The sequence below is a fragment of the Falco punctatus genome (assembly GCF_963210335.1).
Source record: "Falco punctatus genome assembly, chromosome: Z".
NCBI classification, from domain to species: Eukaryota; Metazoa; Chordata; class Aves; order Falconiformes; family Falconidae; genus Falco; species Falco punctatus.
Genome location: NC_137586.1, coordinates 20,662,876 through 20,688,541, shown reverse-complemented (window position 1 = coordinate 20,688,541; position 25,666 = coordinate 20,662,876). Strand labels below are relative to the sequence as shown.

General features: G+C 40.0%; 1 long non-coding RNA gene across 1 annotated transcript in view; it reads right to left on the bottom strand.

The window, feature by feature from the left end:
• Nucleotides 1-25,666, bottom strand: part of LOC308056958 — a 68,635-nt gene that overhangs the window by 18,658 nt on the left and 24,311 nt on the right. The window contains exon 2 of the long non-coding RNA XR_013925040.1: nt 264-25,496. This is a non-coding gene — a long non-coding RNA (uncharacterized lncRNA). The remainder of the gene's footprint in view (nt 1-263; nt 25,497-25,666) is intronic.

Here is a 25,666-nt window from a genome sequence, read left to right as displayed (position 1 = left end):
GACCTGCGTCATTGGGGTTACAGTAGGACTGCACTTCACAACATTGCAGCTCACAAACTTTGTATGCCTGTGTTAATTTGTTCTCCAACTTTTATGCAGTTAAGAGGTGAAGGAATATGTGCATGTGTGATTAAACAGTTCATAAGATCTTAAGAAACTTGAGATTTGCTATGATTAAAGTCCTGTGGAAATCACTAATACAAAAGACAATGCATTAAAGGTCTTCTCCTCTCTTCCCCGCTTTCTGTTGTTTAAAAACTTACCTGGGGATAAGTGGGAAAGGCTCCTTTGTACAATGTCTCTGTATGTTTTAATGAGTGAAGACTCTTTGTGCACTCTTGTCCTTTTGCCAGGTTCCCAGGGAGGCAAACACAGTGGTGTCATCATCCCTTTGAAACTGGAGGCAAAGATGTCAGGCAGAGCTTGTCAGGACATCTTCTGAGGTTTTACTGGGAAGCCTTCAGGGTGAAGAAAATTGGAAGTGACCTTTATACAGAATTACTATATGTGCAAGTAGGCTTAGACAGAGAAGAAAGGTTCAGGGAAAGGTTTCTGTTAAGTTTTATTCATATTTCAAGCCAACTAAAGCAAATTCATTTCCCTAAGAAAGCCCTGCCACATGGAGCAGGATAAAAATGTAATTTAGCCAGCAAGAATTATTGGATTTTATGCTAGAAAACCTTAGTAGCAGTATGCAAAATTACATAGTTTTGACTTGCTGCAAACATGACCAGTTCCTGTTATATCTGACTATCACAAATTAATATCTCACTATAAGAAAATAAAGGAAGGGTGGGCCTAAAGGGCAGGAAAGACTCAATAAGCGCTAGTGAGCTGCAGGACTGTCTCACCAGAAAAGCTGTGAAAGCTTCTTCCCTTGAACATTTAGAGAGTTTCTGCCAGTATCCCAGAGGAAATCACTTTACCCACCCCTCGCAACCATTTAAACAATGTCTGTCAGCTTTCCTTAACTCTTAAGATAGCCTGATTTTTTCTGAGGAAAAATTCCATAAGCATAAAGGAAGAGCTGTGTATTCTGCTAGTAGACAACAGGGCTGAATTCAAATTTTATTAATATTGAACTCATTTTATTAATTTCATGACTTATGTGAAAAAGAGAAAATAATGTATAGATAGATTTAATATCACACTGATATACTCTCTCTCACTTCTTCATATGAAAGCAAACAAATGAAATGAAAGCAATAAAATAAGCACAGTAAATTAAAATCCTAAGCCTTAAAATCATGTCTTATTTATTACTTTGGAAAGCACTCTGTGGACCACCTTTCAATGTTCTTTGCACTACAGGTATAGAAACAGTGGAACAGAGGATGGCATTCATTTGGGGTTTGCTCTGTCATTTTCATAATAAAGTAAGTGCCACTGCAGAATTCATTAGGTTGATTACTTTCAAGGGAAAATGTGAGGCAGACCTACATTGCAATTCAGGACCAATGCAGATCGCATATTGCCTGCAATTTTATTTGTGAAAGCTCTGCACTAAGCCTTTGCATGATCTTTCGAATCACTGTTCTCCCCAGTCAGTGCCTCTCTGTGGAAGGCACACTGCAATCTGCTCAGCAGAGCTGACTCCAAGACCTGCTGCACACATCCTGCTCCCCGCGGTGCAAGCATGGCGGCTGGTCCTCTGCCTGCCATCCCTAGCACTAGCCTTCCTCCAAAACACAGAAACACCGACAGTGAGGGTGAGCCAGTTTAACAGTGCCCTCCGTCATGCTGGCATGAGCAGATTCTCCTTTTAAACGCACATGGCAGTATGAGCCCAGCTCCTGCAGCAAGGGGATGAGGGGTGGGCTGTTTATGGGGCAGAGAAGGAGAGGGGATGCTCCCTGAGGACAGCAGGGAGGGCAGGGCATCAGCAAGGAGATAGAGACCCTTAGGACAGGAGGGAGGAGATGTGGGTGCTATGAGGGGAGGGGAAAGGTCTCTCGCACTGTGTGGGTGCTTTGCATGGCACAGTAGTGCTCACCCCAAAGTGGAGGGATCAACCCTAATTCTGGCTTGTAAATTATCCCAGCGTCAACAGATGAAGTACAACGTCCAAAATTCATGAGTCTGTGTGATTCCTTACGTATCTCATGTTGTGCAAGGGTTCAAAGAGCCCCCTGATGACTCTGTGCCTCGAGCTGCAGTCAGATGCCTGTCATTTTGTTCTTTCAGGTTCAAGTGGAATTTTGCTTTACTGATCAGATTTTTAACATAATCATGTTCCTGCATGTGATCCAGGCCCAACGGCATGAAAGGAAAACCCCTCATCTGCCAGTCTGAAGAAAGCATCGCACAACAACTGGAGAGGAACAAATCCCAACACGCACTCTTTAATGGGAGGCTGAAGGGCATGTTCACAGTAAATACATTTTTAATGCACTCTTCCCTGCTTCTTTTTGTAAGCTGTTTGTTTGTTTTTAGATACAAGCATGTTCAGTAGTTGTATCATGAACCTACCCACTGGCAGATGCTGGTGGCACAATGCAGCTTTTCTCGTTTCGTCTGACTGTGGCACAAAGTGAGCTCTTCAGCACTGCAAAAATTCAGCTGAAAGCCGAGCAGGAGGTCTCAGTGCCACCTAACTTACAGCTCCATGGCAACAACGATCATATGGGGGTTTTGTAATTTCACGAAAAAACACAGTAGTGACATTTGCTGTTTGTGTAAAGAATGATAAAAATATTTAAGATCACTTTTAAAGTCATTCAATAGCCATTTTGGTCTTCTTTATTCTCTATCTCATATAGCAAAACTCCATCTGTGTTCAATTAATAACATTTGTTTTGAATCAGTTTAGATAAATAGGACCATTCTGACCAAAATTAAGAGGACTATGTGTTGGGGTTGTCCAAGGACATGAATCTAAACCCAGACACATTTAACCAAAAGTGTTTAGTGCTACTGTATACTTACAGGTTTCTGTAAGTAATTTTCTGTGGTCATTTTCCTCCTCTCTTCCATGCATCATACACCAAAAGTTGTAAACACATAAATAATGTTTACCTAACCAATCAAATTGTGATTTTATTATTATTTTTTTTTATGTGGAAAAAGTTGGGTTTTGCAAAGCCTTGGGCAATTTGACTTAGTTACCAGTTCCTCAAGGGACTGGGGATTTATTTCTTAGCCCAAGCATTGAAATAAATTCTCCCATTTTCTTGAGATTATAGTTTCCCAACCTGGCAATTTCATCCATACAAACAAAAAGGAAATCCTCTGGTAAAATATCTTGTGCAGTCTCATGAGGTCAAGAAACATCCCCAAAATCTTATCATCATTGGGAACATTGCAGAATCCCCTTTTCTAGGCCTTAAGTTTGGACAGGATGGGTAAAATGGTCAAGCAACTGGAAATTACTTTCACGTATTTGGAAATGAAAGGTGATACATCTGGGAACTTTCTTACAATCAAAGGCAAACACCCACTCAGTGGATTAAAGGCAGATGAGATGGAAGCAGAAAGATACCTGCAACAGGTTGCTAAGCAGTTCTCTGATGACAGGTTTAAAATTCAAATTACAGACAAGTGACCCATTACAGAGCAGGGATCTAGAAATTAATAGAAGAATGTATTTTAAATTAAAAAAAAAATATTGAAAGTTGTGGTATCACAAAGTAATCTGCATTGAGGCTTATCAGTAAGAAAGGTGCATGTCTGTATTGTGTCTCTGCTCTTCAAGGCTTAAGATGAATGGCATGGAAAGTCTACCATGAAATAAATAGTTGCTACATTTTATCATGGTGCTATAGAAAGAGGAAAGGTGAAGGATCAAGATCAAAACCAATCTGATGTGAATGCAAGGCCTTGCACTTTGTCCTCCAGAGTGGTGGGGGACTCAGAGCAGCGCAGCTCCATTCACACCTAGCAAGGCAAAGGGGAGTTAAATGGAAAGGAAGAAAGATCTGACTGATGCACGGGGTGGTTTTGCATGTGTTGTATTATTAGACTGAGGAGCTATTTCTGATAAAAAAAGGATTATTCTTACAACAAAGCATTTTTATATATCTAGGCCAGCTCCCACCAAAACAGGAACAAACACGTCACCTTCACCAAGGCTGCTAAACGTTGCCTGCATCTTTCCACAGACCAAATTTGACCTTGTGCACTCACTGTCTGGCAGGTACCTACAAGTAACTAATTTCCTTAATTTAGTCCTTGCAGTTTCTTCCAGGGATGCAGAGCCACAGAACACTATCCCCGTATTTTTATTCCTCTTGCAAGCACCACTGCTGGGGAAAAAAAAAAAAAAAAAAAAAAAAAAAAAAAAGAGGGCTTGGTATGATCAGAGAACTGGTCAAAGGCAACAGACACAAAACAAATCACACTTATCTCTGTGCAAATTACCCCTGTTTCATTGTGTCTGTGCTGTACAGCCTCCACGCTGACTCATGCCATTACCTCATGGGAAACTCCTCTAAAAAGTGATGAGCAGTACTTCTGCAATGTACATACACGATGCCATTACTTGCATCTGACTTTAGCATTTCTGTTGTCCTAATGAAATAGCTAGAATGAATTTTTCTGAGATATACTGAATTACCCACTAGTAGAGTAGGCATGAAAGAAACTTGGAGAGGATCGAAGAGGGGAAATTTAGGGAAAGAAATTTTTAAAATTTATAGGGAAAGAAATCTGAAAGAGTGGCATTCTTTTTCACATTTTGCAAGCATATGAGGAAGAAGAACTGGGAAATTATTCTCCCTTTTCTCTGCCAACTTACCTTAATTCTTATGCATTAAAAGCCACTGACCAAAAAAACTGTCCAAAGAGTAATGACCCACTAACTCATCCTGTTCTCTGCGACCTACTGACTGAGTGCCTGAGGTACTTGTGAGCAACAGAAGTGCTTGCAGGTAGAACTGATGGGATGCCTTCTGACAAAATATTGTGGTTGTCAGAAGGCAAGCAGAAACTGTTTGTGGGAAGGCACTGGCATTTAAGGATCTCTCCATTTTTAAAACAAAACCTTCAGTAAGAAATTTACATTTATTAAACCAACCAATCTGACATTTCCAGGATGAAATCTTCACCTTCCTTTCCAAAGCAATTCCCCATTTAAAAACTGAGTTGTTTAAAATGGTTTAAAAACCTGAGAGCTCAAAACACCTACCACTTCAACAAGAACTATTGCAAAAATATATTCAGTAAGTTAATCAAGGTACTTTCCTCTGTTTTCAGCATAAGAAGTGTTTCCAACATCTCAACGTTCACATAAGGAAAATTCTGAGAAATACTTACAGCAAGGTGCCTGAAAGTAACATGCTTGCAGAAAGTGGCATCCCACTTTTCTGTGAATAACACATCTGTTGACAAGCCTGTGTATTTATTCTCAGTTTCTAAAAAACACCATCATTTCAGGTTTCGTTTCTTTAAGGACAACTAAACAAACTGTACTCAGAAATCCCTTGTGAACTTACTGGGGCTAGAGTTTTTCTTCACTTGGCTGTCATCTAAATTCCTATTCTTTCACTTTACCATGAAGAGCAATCCTTCCTCCTCTGGACCAAAGCTAGTGAGACCCTTCTAGCTTTACTTCCAGCACAAGTCAGGAGGAACCACCTTTCCTTCCCAAGACTGTGGCAAAATGCGCATTTTCAGCCTTCCCTAAGACGCTGTCACAGCCAGCGGAATCCACACAGGTGCAGCTTTGCAGCACTATGAACACTGGGTTTCAGTATTCGGCTTTCCATGCCACAGACCTATGCTACTTGCAGTGTGAGATCAGTTAGCTGTTCCTGATGGAGCATGTTACAGTGAACAAGCATTGGTTTCATCATGCAGGCTCCCCAGCATTTTTTCAACTGGGAAACAACTGTGAGAACAATGGAGGATATGTCGCTGACAATAGGTGCAATATCATTTACATTTCTGACAAGCCCTTAGCGTTACTTAATTTCAGCTGAGTTCCTGCCTCCATTATGTGACTGCAACATGCCTGCCAAGTGATGAAATGCTGGCTGCCTGACAATAGCTGCAGTGGGATACACCCAGTATTGGTTGAACACAAGGTGACTTTCCCAGCTTATAAAGGCCTGGGAAAAGACATGAATAATGCTGGTGTAAACCACAATATCCAAAAGGTATTGAGTTCTTCCTCACACATATGCAAGAAAAATAAATAATGGCCAGGAGGCTGCTGCTGTTGCATACAATAAGGATATGTAAGCTCAGAGCCCAAGTCCTTGCACATTGCTGGAGAAGCTAGAGAACGGGTCTTTGGGATTTTTCTGCAGATGGGAAATCCATCTCCACTTCTCAGGCAATGGTTTAGCAAGAACAGTGTGCTTTACTCATGCCCAGATCCCTGTTGCCTTATGCTGGGAACTCACACGCTTGCAAGACACCATACCTGTTGTCTAGGTAGTTACAATATGTAGAAAACATACAGCCCAACATGGGCTGTCATCTCTGTCAGGAAGATGGGATTTCCATATCTCCTCTTCCACAGGCCCACTGTGTGCACTCCTGACAATTTTTAATGAAAACCATGAGTAAAGAAGCAGAGGAAAAACGCAGTGTCACAACTCTAGTACCTCAGCTCAGCTGCTCTCTCACTTGCACGTGTAAATTCCCATTGTCTTTTCAAGGGCTGTACAGCTATTTTTGAGGGGTGAACCTTACCACCTGCACAGGAGCACATTGCATTGTCAAACTGCATTTAGCAGCCCTCCCTCCCCATCTCAGGTTATGTGTCAATACTTACGTCTTTATACAGCAAGCCCACATTAGGGATAGTTTTACTATTGGGCACCAACCACCTCTTCACCTGGGCTCCTGAAGGGGTCTTTCAGCCCAAAATTAGTCCCGCACCATTGCAGCCACAAGCCATACTCAAGGCAGCTAAATTGCTGTTCATGTGAGTCTGCCTGCAAAACACAAAAGCAATAGCTAAGAATCCTGGCAGCCCTGCTCTCCAGATTGTGGAATTATTAATTTTAAAATCATTGTTTCATGAAAAAAGAATTGCAGAATTTACTAGTTGAGATCTCAAAGCCCTTCAACACAGAAAAAAAAAGCAAAACCATACTCTTCATGAGAACCAGTGCACCAAATATTTCTTGTGCTCAAAGGGCTTTTCCTAAGACTCCAGGAGATGCCAAGCTACTCATTAAGAAAAAATTGCAACAATATTATTAACTTCAAAACAGGGCCAAGTAGTACAAGACGGCAAAAGCAGTTCTCTTGTAAAATGCTTTCTGCTGTTCACATTACAGTGCTATTTTTTTCTGTGTACAGACGATGTTGGTGTGACTGTCACATCCCTAACAACTACCTTTTACTGACAGGCATGGACAGATGAGTCTTCTATACCTGTTACTGCTCCCCTATCAGAGTTTAGATGCAGCATTGGATGTTCCATGTGTCAGTCTTTCACAAAGCTCAGCATTGTTTCCCAAAACACTGCTGCATCTTAGGCAGTACTTTGAGAACCAGTGGCTCATTGTAACCTGCTAGAAGATGTGTAGATCAAGTATAGGTTCAGGGATACAAGTTTCCTTTATGTACTTCTGCCAAGTGCAGTGGTCACCAGCAAAATCGTGGAGTTCACGTGAAGGTTCGGAAGTGGCAGCCAAAAGTTCAGCAATCCAGACTCCTTTTCTCAGATAAAAGGGAGTCTTGTGTTTATACAGCATTTTGTTGAGATAATTTTATGACCACTGGGAAGTGTAGAAACCTGGTCTAGACATTCCAGTTAAGAGTTAAAAAAAAAAACCAACAACCCTGCTACCTTGGAAGTCCTTCAAAATCCCTCCTCTGTGAAAGGTAAAGTGTGACATGAGAGTTTGTTTCTGGGAGCTAAAGCATGTTTCTGGTGTGTGCACTTGAAAGACAGAGCTCAGAGGGTATGGGGATGCAGCTGGCTGTTCCTTTCTCTGGAGCTCAGGCATTCCCAGGAGGCTGCTGGGAAGAGTGTTGTTTAGAAAGAGTGGTGTTTAGAAGAGGAGTGTTGATGAAACCTCTGCCTTGTAATATTTTGACAGTATTGTTCAGGATTAAAAATACTTTCCTCCACGTATATGTAGGCATTGATACCTAAAATTCCCCATATCTCTGAAGCAGAGGCCAGCCAGGTCTGCCTGCAGACCTGGCAAGCAGGGAGATGCTGGGAGGACAAGGGTAGGAGCTGCCCACCCAGGAGAGCTGGAGCCAGGGTTGGCTGGAGGAGGGAGAGCAAGGCACTGGCTCGGCCACTGCCTCTGTAAAGGCAAGGACTGTGAAATGGATGGATTTGAGGAATTCGTTTTGCATGTCAGCCTGAATTAAGCATGTTGCCTTTTTTGTCTACTTAATATTATCGGTTAAGACAACCAATTCATGTTTGTGAGTGAGGAAAATTAGCCCCCAAGGCACCAAAAGGTCTAATTTTTCTGAATTGTTGAACAGTGGCCTAAGACAATGATTTATTACTGAACACTAAAAATTTTAACCCATTTCCTGTGACTGCCTAAGAACATGTATATGTATAACAAGTAGAAGCATTTTAGATGCAAAACATAGATAATTCCATTTACTTTTGCTGTTGTAGTCACAATTTTGAGATCTTTGTAAACTGAAAAATATATTTTCAAATTTGATTTATTTTTTTTTACAATCTCACCATCTTATAACTGTAAATGGTGTTAAAGCACCCACACACAAAAAAAAAAAACAACAAAACCACCCTACATTTTATATCAAGGAAGTCAGCACATTATCATACCTACATGACTTCTGTGATTTGGATATTCACTGAAACAGCAAGGTCTTTTAAAATGTTTGGAAGACCCTTAAAAAATTCTCCAAAATCTTCTAGAATCAGACACTGAGAGGCTTTGCTTTGATTTTGTGGTTTTCTTTGCTGGTCCATTTAGCATTGCCAAAGAATCACAGAATCATAAAAGGGGTGTGGGTTGCAAGGGACTTTAAAGATCTTCTAGTTCCAACCCCTCTGCCATGGTCAGGGACACTTCCCACTAGACCAGGGTCCTCAAACCCCATTCAACATGCCGTTCAACACTCCCAGGGATGGGACATCCACAGCTTCTCTGGGAAACCTGTTCCACTGTCTCATCACTCTCATAGTGAAGAATTTCTTCCCAACATCTAATTTAAATCCACCCTCTCTCACTTCAAAGCCGTTGCCCCTCATCGTGTTGCTGCAGGCCCTACTAAAAAGTCTGTCCCCATTTTTCTTATAAGCCCCTTTAGGCACTGGAAGGCCGCTATAGGGTCTCCCTGGAGCCTTCTCTTCTCCACGCTGGACAACCCCAACACTCTGAGCCTGTCCTCATAGAGGAGGTGGTCAGTCCCTCTGATCATCTTCATGGCCCTCCCCTGGACTCGGTCCAATGGGTCCACATCTGTCTTATGCTGAGGGCCCCAGAGCTGAACACAGTACTCCAAGTGAGGTTTCACAAGAGGAGAGGTGAGGGGCAGAATCACCTCCCATGACCTGCTGGCCACGCTTCTTTTGATGCAGCCCAGGATTTGGTTGGCTTTCTGGGCTGCAAGCACAGAACTACAAATCACAGCATCAAGTTGCAGCTAACAGTGATCAGTAAAAGCACTGCTAACACTACCATGATGTATGGGAGATGTCTCCCACCATCTGGTTTTGTTTCAGCTGCTTTCTCAGAGATGGCTTCTCTTAGTCTCTTACTATCAGAGAGAAGGTGGAGCAAAGCCTCCAAGAGGAAGTTTATTGCTCTGCCTCTAATTTAGGAGGTTGAGATCTCTTATTCAGATAGAAAGCTTGCTCTTCCAGAAAAGGTTCATTTAGTAAGAGGCTTCTGATATGGCCCAAAGCAAGAAATGACAATTTGTAGGAGATTACCGAGGAAAGGTTGATTTCAGATGTTTTTCTTATTGCTGGATGATTGCACTTTATTTTTGCCTCCAACAACAAAATTTATTAATCATACCACTGAGTCACTGTGCTTTGCAACTCTTACATGATAAAAATAAAATACTCTCATTTATGTTTATTTATTTTTATTAGACCAGGAGTACGTAGCACAGAAGCTCTTGCGTACTTTCAGGTGCTTCACTTGTAAAACCACATTCTTTTGATTACCTGCATTCTCCCCACTTACTATTGCTCATCAGAGCTGGGTTGTTTTTAGTTTCTGATTAGGAGAACTTAACTCAGGACAATTGCATTCTTTGAATATGAAAATAAATTCTTTCATCTTCATCACAGCAGAGGGATTCATCTGCCCAAATGCCATTGATGTGTTGCTGCTTTTTCATTAATAAGCAAATTAAAGTCACAACCCACACAAATTCCAAGAGTATGTTATCTGAACATGGTAAACTCTGATAAGTAGGACTCAGTGCATGCTAGAGTGAAAATACACGGTGTAGAAAATCCTTTGACTTCTCTGAAAAGAAGCTAGCTAAAACTAATGGTCTTTGTTCATGGCATATACCTTTTATCTTCAATATAGAATATATTAGGTAATAACAAATGATTGCTTAGCACAGAATTGCAATGCAGAATGGAAAAAACATACAAGTAAGAAGGCTTTTGGTCTCACAGTGCAGCAAGCACAAGTAGATTGTACATACCCTCTCTGAACAACACAAGCATGCAGTGCAACAGTAAGAGAAAGCACAAAGTTCGCAGAGGTCCTGGGCAAAGACTGAAGGCAGACTTTTCTCACTTGCATGTTGTTGACTTGGAGTGATGCCCACCAGGCTGGGGAGGCCCTTGAGCTGCTTAGACTTAGAGCCCACAAGCCAGTTTTCTGCAGAGCAACTGAACCCAGTGCTAATGATGCTGTTGTGACTGGTGAAAGGGTAACAGCTCTGGAGACAGAAGAGGCAACACTGCCATCAGGTCTGGAAAGGGTGTGGAGGGCACATGAACCTGTAGCTCCCAGAGAAACTAGGCTTAGCACAGTCACCTCATTCTCTGGAGCTGTCAAAGGATACCAGTAAAATCATAAATGAAAATGGATGCCTGGACACAGGCAGGCATGTCTCTCTATTTCTTTGTGTATTTTGGGACAGGCTGTCTGGAAGAGTCAATACAGTAAGCAGTGCACTGATGGTTAAACCTTGCTAGACTTTTCTTTTGTTGCTGTTGCAGATATGATTTCATCTGCCTTCACACATTTTTCTTTCATTTAAAAAAAGTCTCTGTGCAAAACTATAGCCAGAAACTCTATATTATTCTCTGTCCTACTGCCATTCACAGGCCAACATCTATGGCATTCTGCTTGCCCATCTATGGTCCCTGAAGGCTGGGACACTCGACTCTCTGACCAAGACAGACACCACAAGTACCTATGTAGTCCACCCTCAGCTGCAACATGAGCTACTCTGATTGAGTGGAATTGCAAAGCAGGGTTTTTCATAGCAATTCCACTATACCCATACCAGCTGGTTACAACGGAGGGGGAAGAAGTGGATGACAAGAGATTAAATCCATGTGCAGGTGGAACATATGAAAAAGTAAATGAAATGGAAGTATTGTGGGGGGTAAGAAATGTCCTGGAATAACAAAGAAGTGTGCTGTAATAATGCAAAGCTCTGGGGAAATTAACAGGTGAGAAACTTGGTAGAGATAAGGGAACAGCTACGGGAATTAATAGATGTGCCTTGGGAGATGAAAAAAATTTGTCAGAGCTTCTAAGAGAAAAGCTTGGGAAGGCAGTAATGCCAGCTCTGTTGAGGGAGGATGAGAAAGAGAGTGGATAGGCCAAGATAAGCAATAGGAAGATGAATACCAGGAATAACCAGAAGACAATGCCAGGCTTGAGTAACCAGCCAAGGAAGCCAACAGTAGTGCCAAGAGTCTGAGAAATAACCTTGAGGAGACAATTAACATGAAAGCCATCTCATGAGAGCCAGCAGCTGTGGTTTGGAGATCAAGCCTTTTTCTTAAGGTCTCACTGAAAGCTTAGGCATTTCCCAGTATTGAAGGTCTTTACTTCGGTTTCTCATAGCAAACAGATGACAATTTTATCTGCTTCTATAATACATATGTTATACATGCTAGAGTTATAAACAGAAGCGGCTTTCAGTGTAGTTGGTGGGAACTATTCAAAATTGCTTAAAAATCTTGTGAAATTACAGCCCTCACTCAACTCAACCTGGGCTCTAAAAATATAAAATCATACAAACCCTTATATAAAAAAATATAAAATACAATGGTCAAGTGCAGAATTTGTAATGGTCTGCGGGTACACAAGCTGCTCTTCTAGCCCTCTCACTCCTCCAAGGGCACTGGTAGCTGGTGCAATCCTAGCACAAGAGCATGGTTTCTCACCACTTCTTTAGCCTGATGTACCATGGTGGGACCTGAAGAGAAGATGAAATACACACTACACCACACACAACTGTCTTTGGCTGCCACCCTTCACTCAGTGACCTAATGCAGGCAGAAAACTGTAAAAACAGAAAGAGAGTGCATCTGAAAGGACCAAACTCAACTGTACTCCAGCAGGGAGACACAAGTCATCCATCTGCCCCTACCACAGGCACTTAATTTTGGGAATCTCCATCCTACTTCCCTCAGAAGGACTGCATTTTTCAAGAAGTTTTTCTCTCCTGCCAAGGCCACTCCTTATTCTACCCAGCAACAGCAAATCCCTGGCCACTTTTAGACTGAGAGCCATCAGGGAGCCCTGTCACTCTGCATGCAACTTGGTGGCATCAACAGTTGCCACCCTCTGCCTGTGGATTTCTTCTGTCCGGAGAGAGTGCCTAAGTATATCTGTACATATATATTATTTATTCCTCCTCCATACACTTCAGGTGTAATTCTGCACAGCCTCTGAACCTTGCAGAGTTATTAGTCCAGTGCAAAGTTTGAAGGTCCCCACATCAGAAGGAGAAACTTCAGCAAAATCACAGCTCTCTTTATCCTACTGTAAGTGGTGGTGCAGAGTACACAGCAATGGTAAATCTAATGAATCTGTTCCCTTGCTGAGACACCTTTCACCTGCTGCAAAGTCTGGACATGTCTGGTGCTTTTCTGGGTCCCTGATGCTATAGAGCTAAACCATTAGATGTTTTAATTTGAAGAGGCCATGCTAGCCACTTCTGAGTGGGTGTGCAAGGAAATACAATGGAGGTTCCTTCCATTTAGAGACAGGCTATGAAAAAACAGACCTGTCTAGGTTTTTTACTTTCCCAGAAGATAGATAGTATGTTTCCTTTCCAGTGGGCAATGACTAAGCAAGTGATTTTCTAGTGTGGCATTGTGACATGGCATTACTGCAACTTTTGATTTCAAGACATCTAGATCTATAAGGACTGGGCAAATGCAAGCAAAAGCTGCTTTGAGGGAAGTTGCACTTTCTTCTCAACTTCAAAATTACCTTATCAGTGATTCCAAATGCAAATATTTTAAATTGGCCAATGAAAAAACCTCTGCTATTGGCTTAATACCTATACTTGTCTCTTAAAATATTTGTTATAAAAGCAATAGCTGCTTGTCCCTGTGTTTGCATGGTTTCAGAGAGAGTCACAAAAGATAAGTTTCCCCATCTCTTCTCTGTTATTTGTCATTTTCTGTATTTATTCACTCACAACAGTAGGATGGGGAACATTTAATATGTAAATTAATGAAGTGGCAGCGTGAGTAATTTTACACCCTTATATTTTGAACATATTAAGTACAAACTGGCTATTAGCATCAGCAGGTGAGTCAGCTCCTCTAAGCACAGGAAGAGTTGAGATAATATTCAGCACAGAAATTTCTATCATTCTTATTAAAATGCAAATATTTGTTCAGAAACCCTTATGATTAATTGGCATGAAGATTGCATTAGATAAAAAAATGAGTCATAGTGCTGGAATACTGTCAGAATAAGGCCTCTTTGATTGTTTCTCCACTACCAGGGCTGGATTTTAAAATTATTCACCTACTTTGGCTTAAGACAGCATTCATCTATCCCACCACAATGACTGTGACAGTAGCCAGCAGTGGGTGCTTAGGAGGGTGACAAATAGAGCAAGGAGAGTGTGACTTTTCTGCTGATATATCTTCTCAGTTTCCCTCAGTGAGTGATTTAGGGACTTGTCAAGCTGGAATTTGCTCCTGTGATGGACTAAAATTGGTGAAACTGCCCAGGCTTTTTTAATCCATGTTTACTTTTAACAAATCCATTACAACAGACACCTTAATTTAACTATATACCTTTTGGAGAGGTAGTTTCCTTTTCATTTGGTTATAACTTTTTACCTGACCCGACCAGTCTCTTGAATTGTGAGAAATGATGCTTTGCTCACCCTCTCTGTGCCATTTAGGATTTTGACATTTCTATCAGATACCCACAGTCATGTGTTACCTGTTATTATCTGAGATGAAGAGTCCCACTTTATTTCTCCTCAGAGAGAAGTAATTCTATACCTCTGTTCAGCTTTGACAACCTTCTCAACCTATCTTCTAGTTTTGTTGTTACTTTTCTGAAATAGGCTGGCCAGGTTTCCATGCAACATTGAAGGCACAAATAAATCATGGCTTTTTAATAGCACAGTGCAGCTTTTTTTTTTTTTCCCCCTTCTCCAATTCTTTGTTAATATTTCGGAACTCTCGCAGTTAAGTTACTGACAAAGCTAATACCTCTGCCTGGAAACCACCCCTTGCTTTTACTTTTACACCACTGGAAGACAGTAATAATTTCTAACAGTATTACTGGGGGTTTAATCCCAAGTGAAACAATGTTTTTTAAAAGTCTCTTTCTGTAGCACTAATTTACAGGCTGTTGTGTACTTACAATAATTGTTATTTTTTCCCATGTGCTCTACTCCACACTTACCAGCACCAAATTTAATCTGCTTTTTTATCATTCTGTTGTTCAATGGTCTAAGATCTTTCTTCAACCTTCTACCACCAGCTTTTGATTGGACTGTCTCAATAACTATGTCTAAGCTGCAGACATTTCCAACTCACAATTTATTCCCATACCAGATCATTTAAGAGCAGCATGTGTGGTCAGCACATGTCAGTACTAGAGAACCTTGAGGTGGACCTTCATTCTTGCTGGCAATCTTCTTTACTGTGAAAGATGACTCTTTGTTGTTACTATTTATTTCTTATCTGTTAATCAGTTGCTTTTCCACAGAAAAAAAAAGGTCTCTTTTCCCGTGAGAACTTGAGTTCATTATTCTTCAATAAAGAGCCATGTCAAAGCATTTTTTACATTCAGATTCATGCTTTGGATCTACATTTGGAAAAAATTTCAGCTCCTTATAAGAATTCTACTAGGTTTGTGAGGCATGACCTGCAAAATCACCCACCCTGCAAAAGTCATACATACCTACAGTAAATGTTTGGTTCTACTATTTTATTATGGTTAATATTCAGTTCTATTATTCTGTTACAGTTATAAATTTGCAGGGTAAGAAAGCTAAGCTTTTTGGTCTGTGTCTTCAATATTTCTCTACACCTTTTCTTAAAGACTAGTACCATGCTATTCATCTTATACTGAAGTATAAGTGACATAAATATTTGTATCAAGGTCCTTCTGTAATTCTTGCATTAATATGATTTGATCTTGGTGAGTTTTTTACTATTCATTTTATCAATGCCTTCTAAAACTTTTCCTTTTCAAATTTACTTCTGAATTGACATGTAAAACTAGATTGTCTCCTCCTGTAGTGACAGACTGTGGGGCAAGAGCCCTTCTCCATGGTCAATACCAGCTGAAACCATTAATCCAGCTTTTCTGTAGTGACTGTTTCTCCAGTGTTTCTTTTAACCCTGATTATCCATAGCTAAACAAAGTGACTTTTTTCTTCTTCTAGTCAAAAAAAAAAAAAAAATGGAAAAACCTTAATGCCACCTTACTTGTATCTTGAAATGTGTTGTGTGTGCTGCTTGGAAGTAACTCAGTAATTCCTTCTTTTCCATAGCAATACTTCAGATTTTCCAATGTCACTGTTTTCTGCACTCCTGTAACCCTGTCTGCTTCCCTTCCGTTTTATGGTTGCAGTTATTTTAGGTGTTGAATGATGACGTAAAACAAATTCTAAAATCATGTTATTGAGTTATGGAACTTGAGTCCATAGGAATTACACAGTGTGTTTCTTACAGCTGGACTTGTACTGTGTATTGTACCTTCATAATTTGTTGTCTTATTCTTTATATTCCTTCCAGCAAGTTTGTGAAATGCTTCTTCTAATTCATATTCCTTGGGTTTAGATACCAGTACTTGTCCCGAATCTCTAGAGAACTTCAGCATATCTGTGGACAGATATAAATCTGCATGTTCTATATATTTGCATTATGGAGTGCAAGCTCTTTTTGCTGTGGCAAAAATCAATATGACTTAAAGGATGAGATAGTTCTGTATCAAGGCTAAGTTATTTGGATCAGGTATGTTAAGCGTGTTAACCACACCACACATCAAACAAGTAATGATTAAATGTTATAGGGTAATTCTTTCTCAGACAAATTATCACAAGATATCTTACAGCAGCATCACTGAGTTATGAGCAAAATTGTCCCTAAGTAAAGCATCAAACTCTAATTATCACTGACTTTGCTATCAAAGCTTGCCATACAAAAAATATGCAGATATTTTAAATGGAGATTAAATGATATTCAAATTATAGTAACCCAAAGCAATCATCTTAATATTGCTAGGTTTATATATCTTCTCAAGATTAGAAAGGAAATTTTAATGTACTTTTCATCTGTACATTTTTTTAATTCCTTGCCAAATCGTTTTCTTTCATCATTCATGCATTGTGGACCATCATTATAGTCAGGTTGTGCAAGAGTGCAGGGCTAATTTTCTTCAAAAAATTATAGAGCACTCAAAAAATGCATGGCTACTGTTGTGATTTTACTGGGTAACACTGTGAAAAACAAATTTTTGTTCGGAACTTTGGTATACAGGATTCTAAAATACGTACTTGGAAAGAGAGAAACAAATTACTGTGAAATTAAAGACTGTATCAAAGCATGCAGAGGAGGTAGCAGATGTGAATGGGCACTCAGTGCTAACACGTGTGCTTCGTCCTGGGGTGGCTTAGCTGCATGTACTTTGTACAGTATGGCTGGCTTATCATTTAGTGCAATTGGCTTGAGTCTAGACAAGCCTCCTCCTCTCAGGAGGTAGTTAAGGGGGACCTAGAAACTTCTTGGTGTCCTTATTGTCACCACAGCTTAAATCTCCCCTGCCATTGCACAGAAGGGCTAAACTTTGGCTGTAAGATGCTTGAGATGGCAGCCTTTCTGGCCCATGTGTTTACACAGGCATGGGTTTGGGGTCGGTCTGTAATGGCCACAATAATTCCATTAAAGACAGGCTATGATACATGAACAGTTATTCAAACAGGTTCCTTGTCTCAGTGGTTACCACCATGACATGAAGTGGGTCTGCCAGGTGGACAGCCCTGTACACCTTCCACAAGTACACAGATGCTCATTGAGATGATGCCCACGCAAGGCATTTAAGCCTCAGTTTAATCTCCTTGCCACTTCTGATGCCAAGGGAACTTGAAGACAGTCTGTAATGCTTAGCATGAAGCTCAGCCAGAAAGCAACAAAACTATGCAGAGGTAGCTCTGCCTAGAAAGGCAGCCAGTGGTATCTCTCCCTCCACATCTTTACCTCCATGAATGCATCAGGAATGCTGTTTGACTAATCACTCTTTTCCAGGAAGGTGGTGTCAAAAAGTAATATCTGCTGGATAGATCTGAGTTGTTCACACATAAATGAATGCAGCAGCATCAGATGTGAGAAATGTGAGAGAGTTTCAGAGGGAAAGTTAATAAAAGATGCAAACCTCTCGGCTTCCATTGTTTCCCTCAAAGAAAGTACTATCAGCAATGGGGTTGCTCACACTACTGAGTTTGGAATAAAGCCTGTTGGGAGAAGAAGCCCTGTTATTCATGCTGAACAAGTTTACCCAGCACTATAAAGATGGGTTGCAGTCAACACTCCCCAGTGCATTCTTGGTGCAGAAGTCTCCTTACCTCTTGAACTTGCAAAGTGCCTGAGCGCAGCTTATTCAGTAAAATAAAACATGTGGCATATCAATAAATTCAGGCCTTAATTAGCTCTCCTTCTATCTCCACTTCTAATACTGACAGATCTTGAATGTGCTTTTTGTTACTACTATTGACTTTAGCTTTTTGAAATACTGCTGAGTGGTGACCCAGAGGGGTGGAGGTAGAATTAGATTCAGCAGCACATATGCCATCAACTGTTTGGTATGTTATTTCCTTTCACTCTGATGTTGGGAAGATCACACCCAGCCTTCACATTCCTCTATGACAAGTTGTGTCAAGGAAAGGGGAGAAAGGAAGCTGCCCCACATGCCACTGGATATCAGAAAGGAAGGTCTTAATTAGGATGTCAGGATGTAATTTCTACAGAAATCAGCCCTTCCTTTTGTCAGTTCCAGGTCTGTCTGCTATAATCATTTCAATTACATGGTCTTAAGGAGTGAGGCCTCAAAAGATAATACAGTATTCTCTGGGGTTATTCAATGTTTTCAGCTTATATCTAAAAGGAATGAGGAATTCTTAAACTTAACAGCAGTAATAAATCCTTAAAAATGCAATGAAAAAAATGGGGTTTGTTTTGGCTGGCATTTCAGAGAGAGGTGAGGTGATTAAAACAGACAATGTACCAGAAAGTGCAAAGTAACTTGCTCAGTGTTGTTCAACAGCAGCCCATTCCTAACTAGCTGAAATTAAGAACCCTGTTATTTTCTTATTTGTAAATTTGTTAAATGTGGATTATCAATTGTTTATCTACACATTTCCTATTCTTCAGCTGTAGCCATAATAGTAGTATAAATAACCAGAAGGTAGAAGGCCATGAAATCCACAATCGTGGTCATATATTTGCAATATTCCTGCTTAAGAAATATTTTAAACTTTAAAAATAATGTTTGATCCTATTTTGTAGTGACTTATATGTAAAACAATGCATGCATTTCTGTGACTCAAAAATTCCTTTAAACTGACTCATTATCCTTAGAAAGGAATACACTGAAAATCTTTTGTAGTATGCCTGTAAACCTACATGAGAATATAATAATTTAACATAAATAAAGCATTTATAGTATTTCACTTTAAAAAAAATTGTATTTGCTTAACCAGATCCAAACGAACTTTTATATCAAACCATCATTTTCTTTTGGTTTGTAATTTGCTGAATTAGGGACTGTGAACTCCAGTGGTCCATCAGGAAAGTCGTTTTGTTAAACATGTCTCATGCTTAGACAATTAAGATGTTTCTTAAACTTTTATGCAATGTTTGAGTATTTTCAGTCTTGTAGGCTTTTTTTTTATTTATTTTTCTTTTTATTACTTGAAGTTCATGACAGAAGCAGAAAATGAATGGTGACCAGCCATTTCAGGAGGGTTAGAATAAGTTCTGTAACTGCAGCCACAAAACCTGTGCAATGATCAAAGCAGAACACACTTCTCTGCCTTGCCTGCTGCCATTTTATACTGCCAGTCTCCAATGACAGGACTGTGCCCATGAATTTGTAAACCTGAATATACACTTCAAAACCTAGACAAAATGCCACACTGAGAAAGTGCCAGGTTTGGACATAATGTCACAAACATTTCAGAACTGATGGATGTGCCCCACATCTTGGACTTCCAGCAACTCATTTGTGGTAAGATATATGTTTTATAAATAATTTAATCACTGAGTTACCTACCCATTATTCTCCATCAGATCATCTTCAGTCAGCCTGAAGATTATTTCATTTTCCCACACATTTGCTCTTGAGCACAGGCCAAACCACCAGGACTGTTGTTGTTGTTACTGTTTTTATTTTGACACATTTCAGTTCCCAGAGCTTGATGCCTGTTTACTTAAATGGCTTATGATGCTCTAGTTTTTTAAAAAAGGACTTAAAAATGGGAGTAAATACCACCTACTCCCACATTAGAGCCATTTCACCCTCAGAATGGGATAGACTGGCCTTAATGTGAATGAATACTAGGCATCGCATCAGCAATGGAAACTTGTAAAACCTTGGCCCCATTTAAACCATAGTGCTGTTGAATACAAGAAGGCAAATACTCCCTCCAGTTTCTTCAGTGGTTAGTAGAGAAACTCACTCTCCCACCAACTCAAAGAAAACTCAACAAGTTATTCCACTTTTTTGATTACCTGTATTTCCCTAGATGCTTTGAATTATAAATCTAGTCATTATCACAAACAGTTCTGATCTACTTGTTATTTAAATAAGACCCCGCAAGATCTAAATGATTATAAAATGTGGTCTTTCCAGTGAAATTTTTGGCCTATGGACATTTTTGTTAACATTTCTGCACCTTCTCAAAAACACCGTGCGGTGACCGGGGGCAAAAAGATTGTACGTGGAAAGACAGTTGTGTGGTTTTAGTTCCCCCTTTTTCTTTCAGTCGGAAACATAACAATTAAGCTACGCAAATTGCAAACAAGGGTGGAGATACTAATAAAAAGGATGCTTTTCTATAAGAAAGAAAACTGGCACACTACTTAGTCACTACAAATGCACATTATGGATGTTGCTGCACAGCTTGCTCCGTTTCCTACAAAATAAATGTGTTTATGACTACGGAGTATAGTTTTGTTAATACTAGAATTACATGATCTAAAGGAAGACATATGACAAATATATTCAGCAAATCTAAATATACAATTTCCTAACTTTGGTTTTCATTTATGCCTGTGAAATGTGTGTAGACACTACTACAGCCTTGTATATAATGTGGATGTTCAAACATTCTCCAGGTTTTCAGCAAAGGGGAAGAAAGCTAACAGCAATAGAGCTCATGTTTATTAATGTTAGAAACTAAGTTCAAACCCTGAAGGAGATCACGTTGATTAAAATTTGTTTATGGCCTCAGACACTTCCTGATCTTAATAGTATTATGGGCCAAAACAACTTTACCATGTTCAGAAGTTTAGAGTTGTAGTTGAATGTTGTCTTTCTTCATTATTATATTCCTTTTCTTTTCCACCTTCTCTATCTGGGAGATAATCTGTTCAAAACACGGGATCTGTATCCAGGGCACATATGATTTGCCAGATCTTTCTAACAAGGTGAGTACTGAACTTGAGACTCTACCAAGATGTAAAACATTTCACGTTACTTTTTATATTCCACAGCTCTCAGCTCACAAATGAAGCATTCCAACACCACAGCAACTATTCTTTGTAGGAAGGAACAAAACAACATAGGGTTCTGTGTGATTAAACATCCTTTCTTCATTCTCACCTGGCTTTCTTCCCCAAATCCAAGAGTGGCTGTGCAGCTTCCCTGATTCTGAAGCTTTGTCTGAAATATCCTTTCCAGCCATTCTAACTGCAGAAGAGCACCAATTTCACCCAGCTGTGCAAGTCTTCTACTTCAACACTAAAACTGGAAACAAACTGGTTTCACACCAGTGAAAGAATGTAGAGTCATGCACTGATCTCAGAACTGTATTGGTTCTTCCTTCTGCAGCAGAGCATCCCTAGGCATTTTGAAATGATGGTGCCACTTAACTTAGTTGACTAGCATCCCTTATGCAACGTAAAAAGTGAAACACAACACAGAAAGAGAGCAAATCCCACTCAAACTGTTATTAGGTTCTGCTGTCTCTCAAGAGCAATTTCTTTGCTACATAAAAAAGTGGTTTCTTACAGGAAATTAACAGACTTGTTAAATCCCCCATGTGCACAGGACGTCGCAGATGCTTCAGTTACTCAAGGAAATCCTCAGGTACTGAGCCCCGAGTGTACCTACCCTAACTCCATCAGTGGCGAAACCACCTATGCCTTTTCTCCCATGGGATCTGCCAAGTTAGTAATTTCATTGTCAAAACAAAATTTAAGTGGCAACTCTTCAGTCATGCAGGTCTGAAATACTGAACGCTCACAACAGAATTACTGCTCTATTCAGGACGCAGTGGCAACTGCTTTTCACAAAAGTGTGGGATGTGAACTACTTGACCAATAGACATGAGGGCACAGAGTCCAAGTGCAAATCTAAAATGGTAAGTAGGATGGAGAAATGATGATAAACTACCCATCAATAAAAGGTTTGCTGTAATCTTCACTATAAAAGTCAATACTGACAAGAGGCAGCTTCAGCAGTGAGTCAGGAACCAGTATGCCTCTAGAAGGTCAGTGCTCTCTCCCTGCCCTCCTTCCATTTTTCTGCAACATGCATGCACAAACATATTCTTATGTGAGGTCAGGGAGTCTGCATCTTTCACTGATATGAGTCCCAGGAGTCTCAGTTTTTGCTCCAGAAATCTAGGTAGTACATTACAGATCCCATGTGCCAAGAGCCTACCTACTGCACTGGAAGGCCAATGATTGCTGAGCTTCATCCTTCCGTACTCCATCAAAGAGGACAAGCTGTAAAATAGAATATGTAACAAGTAATTCTTCCTGGAAAGACAGCTCATAAGTGACCCCAGTTGTTTTTCATGAGTATAACTCTCACAGGGATGCTACTCAGCTTCTCATACCAAACCTTACCCTCCAATGCAAAAGAAGATTTGGACTGAACCTTTAAGTACAGCCTTTAGAAAGACCTGTTGATGATTGCATAAGAACTTTAGTGACAGTAATGGCTGAAAATATTGTGAAGACTCTTCTATAGACTTTACTAAGGCATTGCAGACAGAAATAGATTGAGAGCTGATATTTCTGTTTGGTTAGCTCTTGCTTATTTTTAAGGCTCTATTATAAAACATTTGGAATTAGCTGGAGCTGGAGACACTACAAGGAACTCTAGGACTACATAGAATTATTTTATCCCATCTTACATTAACCTTAAAATTTGAGTGAAAGCAGTAATCTGTCCTTCAAATCAGTTTGGGAGGAAGTATGTTTCTCTTTTAAGTTTCTCTTTTAAAACAGCACTATGTTGTTGGTTTGGAGTATCTAGACATGTATTACCTTGTCACACCTCACTGCACTGGCAGAGCCATCAAGAGTGCTGGTACCTTTTTCCTGAGAACAGCAGATTTCAATTTTCTGAAGAAAGGAATGTTTTGTTTCTATATAGCAATGACTTTGATATTGAACATATAGGTAAACCTAAACAATTATTTTGGAAAAAAAAAAAAAAAGATTTAGATAATGTAATGACCCCGGAAAACCTTAAAAACTTATGAAATGAGTAGACTGTGACAGCTGTTAAAGGATTAAAATTGGTTCCTCTACTCAAACAAACTTTTCAGCAACTTGAAGAAGTAGGAAGGTAGCCCTGAAAGACAGTCTTAAATAGTTGCTCTGAAAAAACAGGCCACACTTTGAAAACACATCAAAATGAGAAGTTGAACTGTGCCTGCAGAATTATAAACTATCAGTGGACAATGTATAGAGTAAAAAGTAAACATTCAGCTTCAGCTGTTACCTGAAGCTTGTTGCATCAGTTAAAAAAAATCTCAGAACAGGAGATAATACAGAACCATCCCTACCTACCTGTTTTCTATCCCTCACATGCCTTGCTTTCTCTAGAGCTAGAGGACTTGTGGGACAAATAGGTCACAGCAAAGGGAACTTCAAATAAGCAGAGAGAAGAGAGTGAAGAACCCAAACATAAACTGAAAGAACATCAGTAATGAAGACTATCATCTACTAGGATACATATCCTTTCCCACAAGCCCTTGCCATGAATACCAAAAATTGACAGCAAAGTCTGGCCTGTGGGAAAAGTAAGGGGTTCATGTGTTGAGGACATCCTAGGGGATGTTCCTGTGGATAAGCCCAACATTTGGATTCTGTCTGCAAGCAGATACTCGGAGTCTCTGGGGCTTGCAGAATGTTTTATGTTGCCAGGCTGACAGATGACCTTGCAGATTTGTCCCTCATGAGTATACATGACAGTTATACTGTCAGCTGTGTTTTGACAGAATTTGGGTTGGGGGAGTTTTCTCTGCATGTTCCTATGAAAGGCCATGAAATGGCCAAAGATAAAGTCCTCCCCTTTAAGCAGGTAATTATACCTCATTAAAGACTTAACCAGACAATTTTAGTTTTCATATGAGGAACTCTTTTTACTTTAGATCTCATACATGGCATAATGATTTCCATCAGCTGCACAGCCTTGGGCCCAAGAAGCAGGGTTAGATTTTTTTCTTCTTCTTCTTTTTTTGAGGAAAGAGATTTGGAATTAAGAAATCAGTGTCTATGTGAAACACCTACAGTGACAACATGGAGCTAGTTCTTATTGGTGTGTTCTCAGAGCAGACAGATGTACACAAAGTCCCATCTCTTTTGGGTTCAGCTTCCCTCAGTGAAAGAAGAAAACATCTTTTTGTATGCTGTTAAATGCAAAATGAGTTGTGCTCAAGGTAAAGGATTGTTACATTGAAAAACTCGCTTGATTTAGAATTATATCGTATAGACCAGGGGCTGCCTTGCATCAGATAAACAATGGTTGCCAGACTGAGTTATTAGAGACCTCTTCAGGTGTCTGGGGACATCTTTCCAAATAAAACTGTAATTTGCAACTTGCTTCAGAGAGTATTCTCTATTAACCTACCCCATCACAGTTTTCAGAGCGTTTTGGCCATAAGGTGTTTTCTGACCACAATGAATTTCTGCAAGGTCCAGATCATAGACCTTCACCCTCTCACAGAAGCATAAAAGAAAGCACATTCTTTGGCCCAGTGACCGGACATTGATAAAAATAATGACTTTTCATTACAGTTCTACAACTCTCTTGCAATAAAAATCCTTGCTCATTAGACCAACAAACTCAGTATAATAAGGTTAATGTAAAATATAATAATATAACACAACACAGATTTCACCCTGGAAAATAAAACATGATTCTGGTTTCTAGACAGAAGGGGGGGGAAGGCAGTGGGGGGCACAGTGAGGGTGGGGTTTCCCTTATTTCATGTCAAATCTATTTTCTACAGGTACTTCAGCTCACTTATCTATTCATCTGCACTCAGGGAGGAGGCCTTGTGAAGTTTTTGGCATAAACATAATCCTCTCTTTATCACATGAGATGAGACTATTTGTAAAACAATTTCAAAGGGGAAAAAATCTTCACAGAAGAGAAGCTGATTTATTGATAGGCTTAGGTAGTTTGTTACCAAACCTGTGTTTGAGGTTTAACTATCACTTTCATTTACAGTGCTGACTTCAAAAGAAACATTGGCTGCATGAAAATATTGATTCATTTCCTCCTATCCCCCCTGGCTTTTTCCTCAAATGCACCAAGTAAGAACAACTATAATTTCTGCCAGACAGCAAAATACATATTAAACTGGAAATTCCAGAAGTACTGAATCACAGGGCTGTAACTGAAGTTAAAAGGCCAAAATGGCAAGTGGACAAATGAAGCTGACTATCTCAGAAGTTACCTCCATGGAGAGGTTTTTATCAGGCCTCAGAAATTCTTCATATGCTCACCTCTTTCAGGAGGACTTGTTGAAGCACTGAAGTGACAACTCCTTGCTGAGCAGTCCAGCTCATGGTTACTTGAGGCCGTGCCTGATCAGGACTGCGCACCACGAGCCTCTGCATAAGGTACTGTCCACACTTCTCACACATGGTAGCTACCACCCAAGCAGGTAACCTTTAATGGAAACAGCATAATGAGCCAACCAGAAAACAACTCATAAGCATTAACTAAGTCAATGCCAACAGTTTTATAGCTGACAGAGCATATGGGCATGAAGATTTTAAAAATGGATCAAGGCAGCTGACAAGCAACCAAATAAGCAGTGTTTCCAGTAGAACAACAAC